This window comes from Pleurodeles waltl, chromosome 10 (genome assembly GCF_031143425.1).
Source record: "Pleurodeles waltl isolate 20211129_DDA chromosome 10, aPleWal1.hap1.20221129, whole genome shotgun sequence".
Taxonomy (NCBI): Eukaryota; Metazoa; Chordata; class Amphibia; order Caudata; family Salamandridae; genus Pleurodeles; species Pleurodeles waltl.
The window spans coordinates 253,547,818-253,561,140 of NC_090449.1; positions in this window are offsets into that span (position 1 = coordinate 253,547,818).

A 13,323-nucleotide genomic window follows, 5' to 3' on the forward strand; every position below is an offset into this window, starting at 1 on the left:
CTACCTACTGTCTTAAAATTACGTAGGTAAATAGGGAAACAGATGTCTATTGGAAAGCAATTTGCTGTACCAATCTTAGAAAATGTGGATCTGACAGGCTGACTAAATCGGGGCTGACTTCCAGTGCGACTCTTGGTGATACAAGTGTCATCCACATGACTAACCCCTGTACTCACAGTTGGGCCTACAGGATTGGCCTACAATCCCTACATGATACCATTGGATACGCATTGGCCAACTCAAAACATGTGAGAAACTGTATTACCACTCATGGAACAAGAGAAAAGCTTGCCCAACGCATCACACCTTGCTATGCGTCCTACTCACACGAGTCCATAACCAGCAAACACAACACATAACAGACATATCAACACTTACTGGAGTGGTCGGGGTCCTCAAATGTCGCCACCTCTCCCACAGTGTAGGGTGCCGGTCCACCTGTAAGGTATGGAAGGAAGAAATGTGCTCAAAATTTGTGCACAGCACAACAATTTCATAAGCATATACAATGTGTAGGGTGAATAAGGAACTGGCAGCCATTCAGACATGATGGTACTGCATCTGATATATCACGGCCAACTTGTACATAGCATGGGTCTCCTGTGACAGTTACACACATATCTGCACACATACATTGGCCCTAACTATCATGTGGTTGCAAACATGCCCCGTAATTGGTGAGCAGAAAAAAATATGGAGTGTAATCGTCTCATCATGTGCATCCAAGAGAGACATCCAAAGCCTGGTTACTTGAAGACTGCATTACCAGTCAAACATGCCTTGTGGTCATGACACAATTATTACACATAGGTCCAATGTACAGAGGGAGGGGCAGGGACTTTTGTAAGCCATCCTGTTGTTACAGTTTATTCAATTGATGTGGCCCAGCTATGGTGATTTGCACCAACCATGGAGATGTGAAGCCATGTGCATACACTTGGACTGCCATCCATATTTGGAATGTGGCACAACTAACTCCAACAAACATTCTAAGATGTTAGCTGAGGGCACCTTACACCTTTTCACGATATTTTCAAATCCTGAACTGACATGTATCCAAAAAGATCAAGGAACACAATAATCCCACACATTCATAGTACTTCTGTGAACGCTTTCCTTCCACACTCACCAGACTCACATGAGACATATGTCTGAGCCACTTTGCTACTATCAATTGACTTGAAGGCAGCACTCATTTTCTGCATCATGTAGTGATTCTAAAGTCAGTCTAGCAACTGCGTCAACAAAGTTGGCCTAAATGTTGGTACATCTGTACTTCTCTGTCAATAGTACCCTATATAGACATGATTGGCTCCTATTTTGTTTGCTTTTCTGACAAAAAGGTCGCACCAATTTCCTTCATGGAAAAGTAACCCATAAGTTTGCTGAGCACGTGCTACCTGACAGCTAGCAATTGTGATCCTTGCCATAGTGCATCAATGAGCCCTTTATATTTCCCCCAGCATTACACACAGTCAGCAAGTTAGCTGGCAGACATTGTACTAATCCCCTTATGTCACTACAGAGCAGTTAATCGTGCACATTAACATGATTCGTACTCACCAACAGTGCCACCAATCATGATTCCCAGGTGGTCCAAGAGATCCTGCTCCCTGGTGATGAGGTCAGCCCACCGGTGCCTCAGCTGGTGGTCACTCCTCTGGCTGCATACACACGCTGCAGGTGATGCAGCACCTTTCCCCACCGGATTCTGCGCTCCTCTGTTGGATACCCCTGTATCACCCTGCCTGGATCATGTGAGGCAAGAAATGCATCACAAGCCAGATGAACCCCCCCAACTCATCTTCCCCCATCCTGCCAAGATGAGGCCTACCAGACATACTTGGAAGTGAAAGGGAATAGGGGTAAAAGAAATAGGAAGGGGAAAAGGGGGAAAGTAGGGGTACAAAGACAGATGAAAAGTAAACCTAACCACTAAAAGAGCCCAACTATCCCCAAACTAACAGTACCCACAACAGACTCCCACAAAAAACAAAAACACAAGATAAATGGACAAATGTAGACAAAACACAGTAGTACAGTATACAGCAACAATATTTATTTTACAAATTGACAATACAGATAGCATACAGGACAAAAAAAGCACAAAATCTCAGGACAACACTCTCTACACAGCCACCCAGTCTAGAATGATCATAGACTGCAAAGTGAAAGTGAAAGTACACCCACTGTACATGATCTGTAAACAGGATATCCTATTACATCACTTCCTGTATGAAAAGTCCCGCCCTTTTTGCGTTATGCGTCATTTTTTGTATACCAAAACTGTATTTGCATCATTGTTTTTTTACGCACAGAAGTGAAAATTAACCTGCATCCACATAATAGTACATGGACTGTACAAATATCTGGATGCGGGCTAAATTTCACTCCTGTGCGTCAAACAAAATGACGCAAATACAGTTTTGGTAAACAAAAAATGACGCATAACGCTATGGACGTCAAAATTACAGTGCATTAACTGGTTCTGAGCATTTTTACTTGTTTTTTGGTTATGTTAACCTTGGGACACATCAGAGATAGGCTGATTGAAGACAGTATGGTGTTGATGGTGTATGTTCACATGTGTGACATCATACTGCAGTGGACCATGATCGGCTACTCCCTTCACAGTATTTTTACGGTTGGCTGACGCAATAGTTGGTCATAAGTGTGGCCTACATATATGTGTTTCACAAATTGTGCATGTGTGGCATAAGGAGAGGATAGCAATGTGACACACATATGTACAATACCTAAATGCCTTTGGCTCAAATTATGTGCTTTGGCAACTAATGTATTTGTTGACCAAGTGTGTGTGTATCACATGAAGCATATTTGTACATATGCTTGTATGAATGTGACGTCCATGTGTCCAATCCTTAGATGCAAGTCATATTGGAAATGAGCGAGGGCATGTGTTAGTCATACATGTAACAACACCCGTAAAGTGGACTTCCATGGTTTAGGGTCACGTAGACACCACATGTGACATAGCATGCACCAGATGGATGGCAGACGCTTGTTCATGTCAATGGTCCACATTTTCTACATCCTATGTCCTACAGTATTGGTAAGAGCTGCCTAGGCACTAGTTGGTGAATCCCACAGTGAGTCATACACATGCATTGAGGAAGTGGGTACCTGTTGTTTGCACAGACAGACAAGGGGGAATCTCAAATGTATGATGACACCACAGTTGAGGCCATAGAAGTGAGCCCCAACTATCAAGTGGCTGTGGTGGACCAGCATACAAGACAGCACATGTCCACTTATTTCCAGTGATCAATTGCACATAGGTGTCTTGTTCTTGTGTGTGGTCCAATGATGATCCTGTATATTTTTGGGGGTGTAATTTGTCACAGTTCGGTCCAGGACTCATCATGAGTCAGTGGCAGCTATTCCTGTATCTACTGAGTATCCTTGGTTGATCAATGTGAGTAAAGTGGATGTGGACATGTGAACCAACATGTGGATGGTCCCACCCTGTCACTAAAGACGTGTAAGGAGACAGTCAACAGGGCAACCTTGGTATGCTGAGTGAGATAATGTCTCAGGTGTCATGTTCCGGCAGGTGTCATTACTACATTTGTACACAGGTTGGCCTCTGCACTTCTGACTGGATCTGGGAATATCATAGCCTCTGTGCTGAGTATTCTCGCAGCTATTCACCACACACGGCCCATCAATATGTTGTGAGCACTATGATTCTGTGTGTGAGCTGTCATGGTCCTGACATTTGTGTATTATTCATGGACATTATCAGAGGTTGCTGGTTGTGCTGAAAGCCCCGTACCCAATCCCTGCCTACGGCCCTGGGACACTGTCACACTTTGTCATTCTTGCATAAATGCAACCCAGACAGGGGATGGGCCATGAATTTTGCTTTTCCAAGAGGATGTAACTCAAATGGTACAGTTAAAAGGCAGATGATGCTATACAATGTATTTGTGTATGCATTGAAGAAGCCCATGCCCATTACCCCCTGATGAATGAGAGGTTTTCTAACGCAAGTGTGGTACATATGTAGACACAGGGATACTTTAGTGTGACACACAGACAGTTGCCAGTCAGGCTGACAGAATGCAAGGTGATTCAGGATCCAGCTACTTGACAAGTTACATAATTAGTGGTCTGACTAAGACTGTTTGGAGGACAAACTAGACAGTTGACATGTAAAACTGTGTATGTCCTGTGTTTTTGAAGGTGACCAATGAACCCAGTGGCTGTGTTACACGGCTTAATTAGTATCAATGCTTAACGGTGTATTTGACATAATGGCAACTCCTATGCTGTTCCAGGCATCAGCAGGGGCAGTGCTTGTTGAAATGGGTGGTGTTCATGGAGGTGATCACAGGTGTGGGCTGCATCTGTTTCTCACCAGTCCTGTAGGTGAGACTTGCATTCTAAGGGCCAACAGACATTTTCACACGGGAAGCAATCTACATGTGCTAACAGGGCTTTGAAACTAGAAGACAGTGTATAAATTGACCTGACGTCCTTGCAGTCAGATGTTCTATGACAATGGCATACCATAGGAAAGGGTGTAGCACACTGGTTTGCTAATGTTGGTCTGAATATGTAGAGGAGGGAATATCAGGGTACACATCTTAGTATTCCAGGGACCTCTTCCGACAGGTGGGTTGTGACCAGGTGCATGTGTGTGTCAGGAGTTAGGAAATGGGCTGACATGTACATGGAATGTAATGTGTGCAATGCTGCTCATATGTGTGGCACTTGTGCTGTCTCTGTTCTGCTTCTATGGGACTCTGGTCACAGATATTCCTTGCAAATATTGGATGCAGTTGGACTTACTGCTGTCAAGGGTCTGGTCAGGCATTCGCGTTACTGATGCCAAAGCACATTGACTGCCTCATGTATGAGGCTTGTTTTCCCCTTATTGAGTGATGGTGTCTTAGTTGTGTGCCATATGCTGCGTTGGACCTTGATTTCAACATGTATGTGTGAAATAGTTGTGGTCCTCTGCTATTGGCCTTCAAAGGAGAAATTTACATGATATATGTCATTAAGAGTGTGTGTGTATGAGACCATTGTATGTTAGGCATCACATTAGCTCTGGGATGTTCTGTGTCCTACTCAGTATCTCAGCAATGCTCCATGAGGCAACACTCTTATTCTGATAAGTAGAGATGAAGGTGTGCAAAAAGGAATAGCCAGACCATGATATGGTGATTAGAATAGGTGTTTATTTAAATCCGTTAACTAAAGTGGTGAAGGTGATCATATTCAAAAGAAATTGTTGACGATCTGTTGCCGCCTGCGTATACCAGTGGCCATGTTCTGTAGTTCCCCCTCCTGTTGCAGGCCAGCATCCTCCTCTTCCTCCTCTTCAGGCATGTGTGGCTCTGGTTCCAGGAGGGGAATGTTTCTTTTGATGCAAATGTTGTGCAATATTGCACATGTTAGGATGATCCTACAGACCATCTCCGGGGAATATAGAAGGCTACCACCAGTAATGTCGCGGCACCGCAACCTTGACTTGAGGATGCCGAAGGTCCTCTCAACAATGCTGCATGTCCTCCTATGTGCGTCGTTGTAGGCACGCCCTGCAGCAGTACTTGGGTTGCCAAATGGTGTCATAATCCATGGCTGGATGCCATATCCCTGATCAGCTGCAAGAGAAAATGATTGGGATCATGTTGATGTAGCTGGCACTATTGAAAAGACCTTTCATGGCAGTAGTTGTCTTGTGTTGTCTGTGACTCTTTTGTGTAATAATGTGGCATCCCATGCTTGTAGGATGTACCATCTGCAATGTGTTGTTTCCTTGGCTGAACAAGTGTTTGTCTGCTAACCGTTTGTCAGCAGTATGTTTTGGGATTTGCAGTACAGTGTGCCCTCCCTAGCATTGAGACTTGTGATACAGGTGTCCGTGTGTCTTCACTGGGGGTGAGATGGTAGTTCCATGCACAGTTAAAATTGACAGTGTTGTTAACACGTTCAGATCAATGTATCCTAGACATCCCATACCTTTAGACTTAGGCAATGGATTAATGTAAAGGTCATTGGGACACTTACATTTTGCAAGGTGACATTTGGACAACCCACTCCACACGTTGTGATCTTTGATGTCTTAACATTAGGCTGTACAGTAATTTTCGATGTGTGACAGGTTCAACGGTGAGCTAAGAAACATGGCTAGCGATGTCATGACCTCAGTATGTTCCTGTTCACATGTTGCTGTTGTGGTGTATGTGTTGTGTGTCCTAGAGGGTTGCTGTGCAGTGTGTATATAAATAGGTTTTTGTACTTACCAACAAGTAGTCCATTGCCATACCGTCCATCCTGGAAGTGTTCATTGATGGTGCAGTGACGGAAGATGTATGAGTCATGGACACTCCCAGGATATTTAGCCACGATGTTGGTGATCAATCCCTGGTGATCGACTATGGCCTGCACGTTGATGGAATGTGTGTGCTTCCTGTTGTGGTAGAGGTGTTCAGTTGCAGCAGGTGGCACAAGGCGTACATGTGTGCAGTCGATTGCACCAAGGACGTGTGGGAAGCCACTGATGAGGTAGAACCCCTGTTATGTTTCCTGCTGCTTCTGAAGTGTGTTAGGAAAGCAGATGTGGTGTGGTGTCAGTCCAATGATGGCATCCAGTACTTGGGCAAAAAGGCGGAGAATGATGGTTGTGATATTCCGCCAACCAGGGCACCAGTTGTTTGGAAAGAGCCACTTGCCAGCATATGAAGTACGGCAAACAGCTTGGTTTCTGTTGGGATGGTGCGGAGTGTCACCAAAGTGGGGGCCAACTGCGGTTCAATGTTGCGCAGCAGCTGCTGAATGGCCTGCCAGTTCAACCGATACCTCTGGATGATGTTGTGTTCCCTGAGGCCTGAAGGGTGGTTCTGGGGCGGAATATCCTCTCCTGCCTTCTGTGCTGCCTTTGGGGTCCCTGCTGGTGTTGTTGTAGCTGCTGTTGTTGCTGCTGGGCTCTGCGTCTGCATGCACGCTGGATTAGGATCACCTCCATGGCTCCCTGTTGCTGCTCTGCTGCTCTGCTGTTTGTTCTGTGTGTTCTGATTAAATACAGGTGTGTTTGCCCCATTTTAACGCCTGCCCTGACCCAGGCGTAAATTTTTTACGCAAATCGGGCTGTGCGTCATTTTCTGGCTCTGCCTCTCGCCCGTGCGTCATTTTTGCCAGAAAGCATAAATACGACGCACGGCCGTTTAAGCCATTTTTTGGACGGGAACGCCTACCTTGCATATAATTAACGCAAGGCGGGTTGCCTCGTCCAAAAAATGAGGCACACGGCGGAATTTTGTCGGCCGCAGGCTCGGGCGTCAAAGTTTAAATACGGGGCAACGTTTGCGCTGATTGTGCGTCAAAATCTTTGACGCACAATCGGCGCAGACGGAGTATAAATATGCCCCAAAGTTTACCAAGTAGAAGTACATTGCAGATAAACATTCAAGTTAAGATCAAACAACCTATCTGTTTGAACAGCAGCAATAAAAGAAGGAAGAGGATTGGTTGCTGTGGGGGGTTTTATTCATTTTGGAATGCTTAAAAGTTCTAAGTTCTTTGGCTTCATAATGGCTGCTGAGTGGTGGCGATAAAGGATTTATTGCATAATATTGGCCTTCGGGTCTTGACTGTATTGAAGGCACTGAGCATTTCTTCGATCTCGTGGCATGGGTTTGGTGGTGGAAACTCTCATCAGTAACAAACGTCTGAAGAAACTATGATAGAGGTCTATTACATTGTGTGTGATACCTTTTCTTAGGCTTAGAATGTGTATCTGTTTCACATTTGGCTCCCCCATATGAGTTGGTGTCAGCAGAGAGAATTGCAAACAGTTGAATGGCGCCTGTAATTCTAGTGAATTGGAGGCACATCTGAATGTGGTTTAACAAACCTAGAATGTATACCGTGTAGGCATCACGGCCCATATTTACTAAGATTATATGTCAGGGCTTTGCCAAAAAAGGGATACAATCCCAATGCAAAATCTCTTTTGGGATTTACAAAGCCATATTTGCATGGCTTTGTTAAAAAAAGATAGTAACACAATTCTGAGCATAGTGTGCCTTGCTTTACCTTGTGCCGTTCAGGCGTTACATGAGTGGAGCATGGGCTTTCTGTATTTTGATGTAAACCCATACTTATTAAAGTCTGTAAACATGGGTTTCTGCCAAACTGGTGTGCCTACCTGAGGTGGCTCTAACCAGGAGATATGCCTTTATTTCTCCTAGTTATTTCCTCTTTGCGCGTGTGCTGCATTCTGCAGCACACACACAAAGAGGAATACGCCTCTAAGAATAGTTTTTTTGCGGAAGAAAGTATCCCTTCCTGCACAAAAACTATTCCAACCACAATGCAGTCACCTGTGTGTCCTGTCGCGAAGGTGCCCGAGTCGGCACTAGCCAGACAGAAGTGCGTCAGAGCTCTGACAGGGCAGAACTGCGCCATTTCTTTGTAGCCATGGCACTTTGCTCCTGTCTCACTTTGACATAGCGCACTGCAGCAACTTCCCTTGCTGCATTGTACTGCATCAAACCTTAGTACATTTTCCCCTATCTTGAAGGGATGCTTACGCTATCAAATTATAGCGATTGTTCGGAGTGAAACATTAGTTGGCCCGGGAATACATAATTGACTATCCCGCCATCGTTTAAGTAACTGTCTTAGCTTATGTGACGGTTTTACCCTTAGTAAGGCGGGAACTATGGACAAGTGGGTCGGAAGCAACACCTACGAAATTCACCATGTCCGAGGAAAAAATATAGGTTGTTGCACGATCGGCGGCGGCGCTGTGGTTGGTAACTGGGGAGCTTGTAATTGGACTTGGCGTGTCCTACTGACTCCTTGGAGGGCAAGTGCGCCTGTGAGCTTGCTGAGCACAAGTTATGCGCTGTTCTAGCTGACGATGAGTCAGCACGAGGGCGTGGAAGATCCCAGCACAGCACACGCTGTTCCACTAACCATTCTGTGAGCTTCCTCTGAGAGCCCTGCTCTGACTCTTGACTAGTAACCTGTTTCCAAGGAGGTCCCCGTGGGAAGAGTAAGTTTAGCCACACAGCCACCTATAGTTGGCGATGTAACGAAAGTGCATTATCAACATGCCTGGGGTTCCCCATCCCTTATAAAGCGAAAATAGTAGAGGAGAGATAGCTGTAAGTACAATAACAAAGCGTGGAGGAGGAGGGGGAAGGAGCAGAAAGAGTCTGGGAGAGAACTTGTGAAGTGCACACTGTACCTTGCAGGCCCTCTGGCGCACTCACAAGTTGGTACTTTGGGCAGGTGCCAGACTAAGATTCAGAACTTTAATCTTCCTAATTAATGCCTGCCAGCTGTAGCCTGTCATCTCAGAGTGCCAAGAAGAAATCTCTGATGCAGCACTAGCCCAAGAATATTTAACTCTTAAGGCTGATCAGGAGTGGCCAGAGCGCTATCTCATGTGGGGCACCGTTCTGGCCTGAAATTACCAGGTGCTGGAACACCAACCCTGGTATGCTGGGTTTGGAAACTCACTCAGTACAACCTCCTAAAACCCAAGTAAAGGAGCCGTAGGCCCAGCCATAGACCAGCCCTCAGCCAACCCATTCCTTCCCCACAGACGGAGCATGGACTCCCCACCCAGCGACAGAAGAGTCTGCCCTGACCACATGCTACCTCACAACCATCCGAATTGGGCGTCCGTTCGCATTTACCACATGCCCAGAGGAGGTGGTAAATGTGAATGGATGAAGTCCCCAGAATCTGGGTTACGCTACAGAAAAGGACCCACTATTTCCGGATCTGCATTACAGAGCTGATTACAAGGACTTCATCTCATAACTGCATGGTGCAAGAGCGCAGTTACTGCCTGGAATCAGAGAATCTGGGGCCACCTGCACACAATTTAGGAACTGCGATTTCCTATTTGTGATTCTTACTTAACTGCAATTATGAAATTGCAGATCCTAATGTAAGAAAACGTATAATTATTAGATAGCGATTCCTAATGGGTTGCAAATTGACCTACCTTATGAATATTAATGAGGTAGGTTGCAGTTTGCAACCCATTAGGAATGATAACCATCACAGGGATGGTGGTCGACTGGAGTCAGCAGACCACCATGTTTGTGATTGCTTTTATATAAAACAACCTTTTTTTTTTTTAATGTAGCCCGTTTTCCTTGAAGGAAAACAGGATTTGTTTAAAAAGGAAAAAAAATGACTTTGCAACATTCAAGATTAATTTTTCAAAAGTCTACAGTGGTCTGTGCAACCACTCCCTGCTCTTAAAATTTTGTTTTTTGGTCTATTCTCAAAGGTGAAGGGGTCCCATTTGGGATCCCTTCCCATTTGTGAAAGAGTTACTACCTTCTTCAAGGAGTTGGTAAAGTATTAATGTTCTGCTACCGGGGGAATTCAGTTGAAAAACATTCAGATTCTGTATTTGACAGTGATGCCCAAAATACACTCCTTCCAAATACCGAATCGCTGACACAAATTGCAATTCGGTAACAAGTTACCAAATTTGTATTTGAACATATGTGAAAACATTTTTGTGGTCGCAAACAACCAGATCGGGCAGATTCCAAAAGCACAAATGCTTTGTAATCTAGGACCTTAGTTCCATAATTTTGGGTCATGATGCAGTGCAGCTCTTAATCACTCACTCTTAAAATTCTGAACAATCCTCGAAGCAGTAGAAGTGATCCAACATGATTATTGACCCCCAGATGCAATATATATATGTCATCGCGTCTTAAGACCTGTTGATGTCAAAGCAAGTGCTTCTGCTTACATGTTGACCATGAAGGTCTAGGTGGAAGTAATGTATTTATTGTATTTAATATTGTAGATAACGTTGGTGAGAGTAATAATAATGAAGTAAAAACAGCCTGCAATAACTGCAGAATGAATAAGTGTTTTCAAAACTTAATAAAGCAGATAAAAATCTATGTTAGTGGCTAATCACATATGAACAAGGGTGACTCCTTGATATCTGAGAACCATCGACAAACTCACTCCTATATTGTCACCAAGAGACGGATCCTGCCATCCTATGTCAGATGAACCTTTGATTGTCTATTTGTTTAGCTATTTGGGGCCTGATGTATCAATCTCAGGTTGCCAAGTAGTTTCTATTTTTTTCACAGTGACTGTTTTGCGACCTGAGAATATTTTTGTGCTACAACGAATGTATTCATCCTTCACAGTGCAAAAATTATAATTCTGTAGGGTTCACGGAATCTAGCCCTATTAATGTTAATGATGAAGGGTTCTGTTTGTAAAATCTGCCTAAAGGCCTGCAAATGCAGGAACGGAAGCCTCAAAGGGGCAACTGCTGCAAACATTTTTAAAAAGGCATTTTAGCAATGTGAATACAGGGATGAGGTCTGCTGTACCAAAATAAGTTAAGTACTCATGAAACAATAATAAAAAGTCTCTGGCCTGTGCTGACCTCCATCCATATTACACAACAGAAGCAGCAGGTCCACAGCTCTTTCCAAAATGCACGCCAAGCTCAAAACTGAGACTGTAGCAGGAGGGACTGGTAAAAATGGCCCAGCTCTTCTTCCGCTAAATCAGTGGTTCCCAACCTGTGGGTCCACAAAGCCTCCTCAGGGTGTCCGCTATTACTTAGAAAATTAAATAATATTAACATATTAGGTCCCCAGCTTTCAGTGGGGGGTCCCCGGATTCCACTAATGGTTCAGTGGGGTTCCCCGAGTACCAGTAATGATAAAGTGGGGGTCCACAGAAGTCAAAAGTTCTGATACCACTGTGCTAAATCGTTTTTTATTCTATCAGTAAATAATCCTCCTAACATAGCCAGCAAAGATACTTGTGCAAAATTGTGTACTAGGGCCGATAAAGGGAACATTTCCACAGTTTAATTATCACATATGTGATCCAGGTGAACACAACTTTGATGAACATTCTTGTTCATCTGAAACCAACAGAATTAATCCAGAGGTTACAAGTGTCTGAGATGATGGAACCGCTTCAGGATGAATTGGTGATCATTGAAAATATTCTGCCTATGGTTGCCTTATTAAATGTTTACACCAAGAGCATTTTACCCTGGGTTTTGATGGACCAGGGTGGGAGACGACGCAGTCCTTCACAGTAATGCTGGAATCAAGAAAGGATGAATTCTAACAACACCCACTTAATTTTTTTTTTTACATCTTACTGATATCATGTGTTGCTAAGGCAGGTTTACTGCACATTATAGCCCACATTTAAGAGGGCCTAGTGCCTCTCTTGAGCCACATTAGCATAATGTTTTATGATGCTAATGTGGCCCAACAAGGCCAAATTCACTGCGCCATATTTACAAAGTGGCGCAATGCAGGCATTGCCTCACTTGTAACCCGTTGTGCTACATTATGCCTTTGCCAGGCATAATGGATGCAAGAGGATGTTCCACTGCGCCATTTGTAGCGGCTATTTTTAATGCCTGCACAAGCAGATTTCAATCAGACCCTATGTTCTCTTCAAGATTAGCCCCTAAATTTTGGTACTAGTCCTGCACAGTACATCAATAGTGTCAAAAATGTTGACGCTATTGCCCCTACACATCTCTTTGGTGCAGCGTATATTAAACACGGCGCACACATGGTGGCGGTAGGGGGGGAATTAAGGGGTGCAAGATAAGTGGTGCTGTATTGGATCCAGAACCACTTTTCCAATGCAGCACCACTTTTCTTAAATTCGGGCCTGTGTTCCATTGGGCCAGACTTAAAACTTTAAGTAGTAAATGTCTCATCATGAACTCTTTGAAGATAACGTTCATGATAGCAGCGCTAACAAATAATATAAATGAATGAATGAAACAAGTATTTTTAAACATGACATAACCTAGAAGGTGTATTGCCACTAATTAAGCCGAAAGAGAGGAGTGTCACTGGACATAGAAGAAGACAGTTATTACACCTTGGTAAATGGATGCTCAATTCACCACAACGAGAAGGACTTCACATTTTTCCAGAATGTTAAGTGGACCATGGCAGGCCTATGTGAGATTGGAATCTCATAACATATTTAAAAAGCCAAAGCAGAAAAAGCATTCTTTGCGGCCTAAGCACACCTGTATCGAGGGATAGTAGCCGGGGCAGATTGTGGGGAACAAAGTTATCTCATAGGGACATGGTTGTAATCTGAGGCCCACTTGCAGGAGCCCCAGTTCCATTTAAGACTTGATTAACCAGAGATAGCGCTTTCTTTTTTCCGCAGGTAACAAGAGTAACCTTTGCCTGGCCTCAGTATTATGCTCAAATTCACCTAATTCCGAGGCTTGTCTTACCACCTGTAGGAAGTTGGCTCTGTATATACTACTTCAAAGTAAGAAATAGTGTG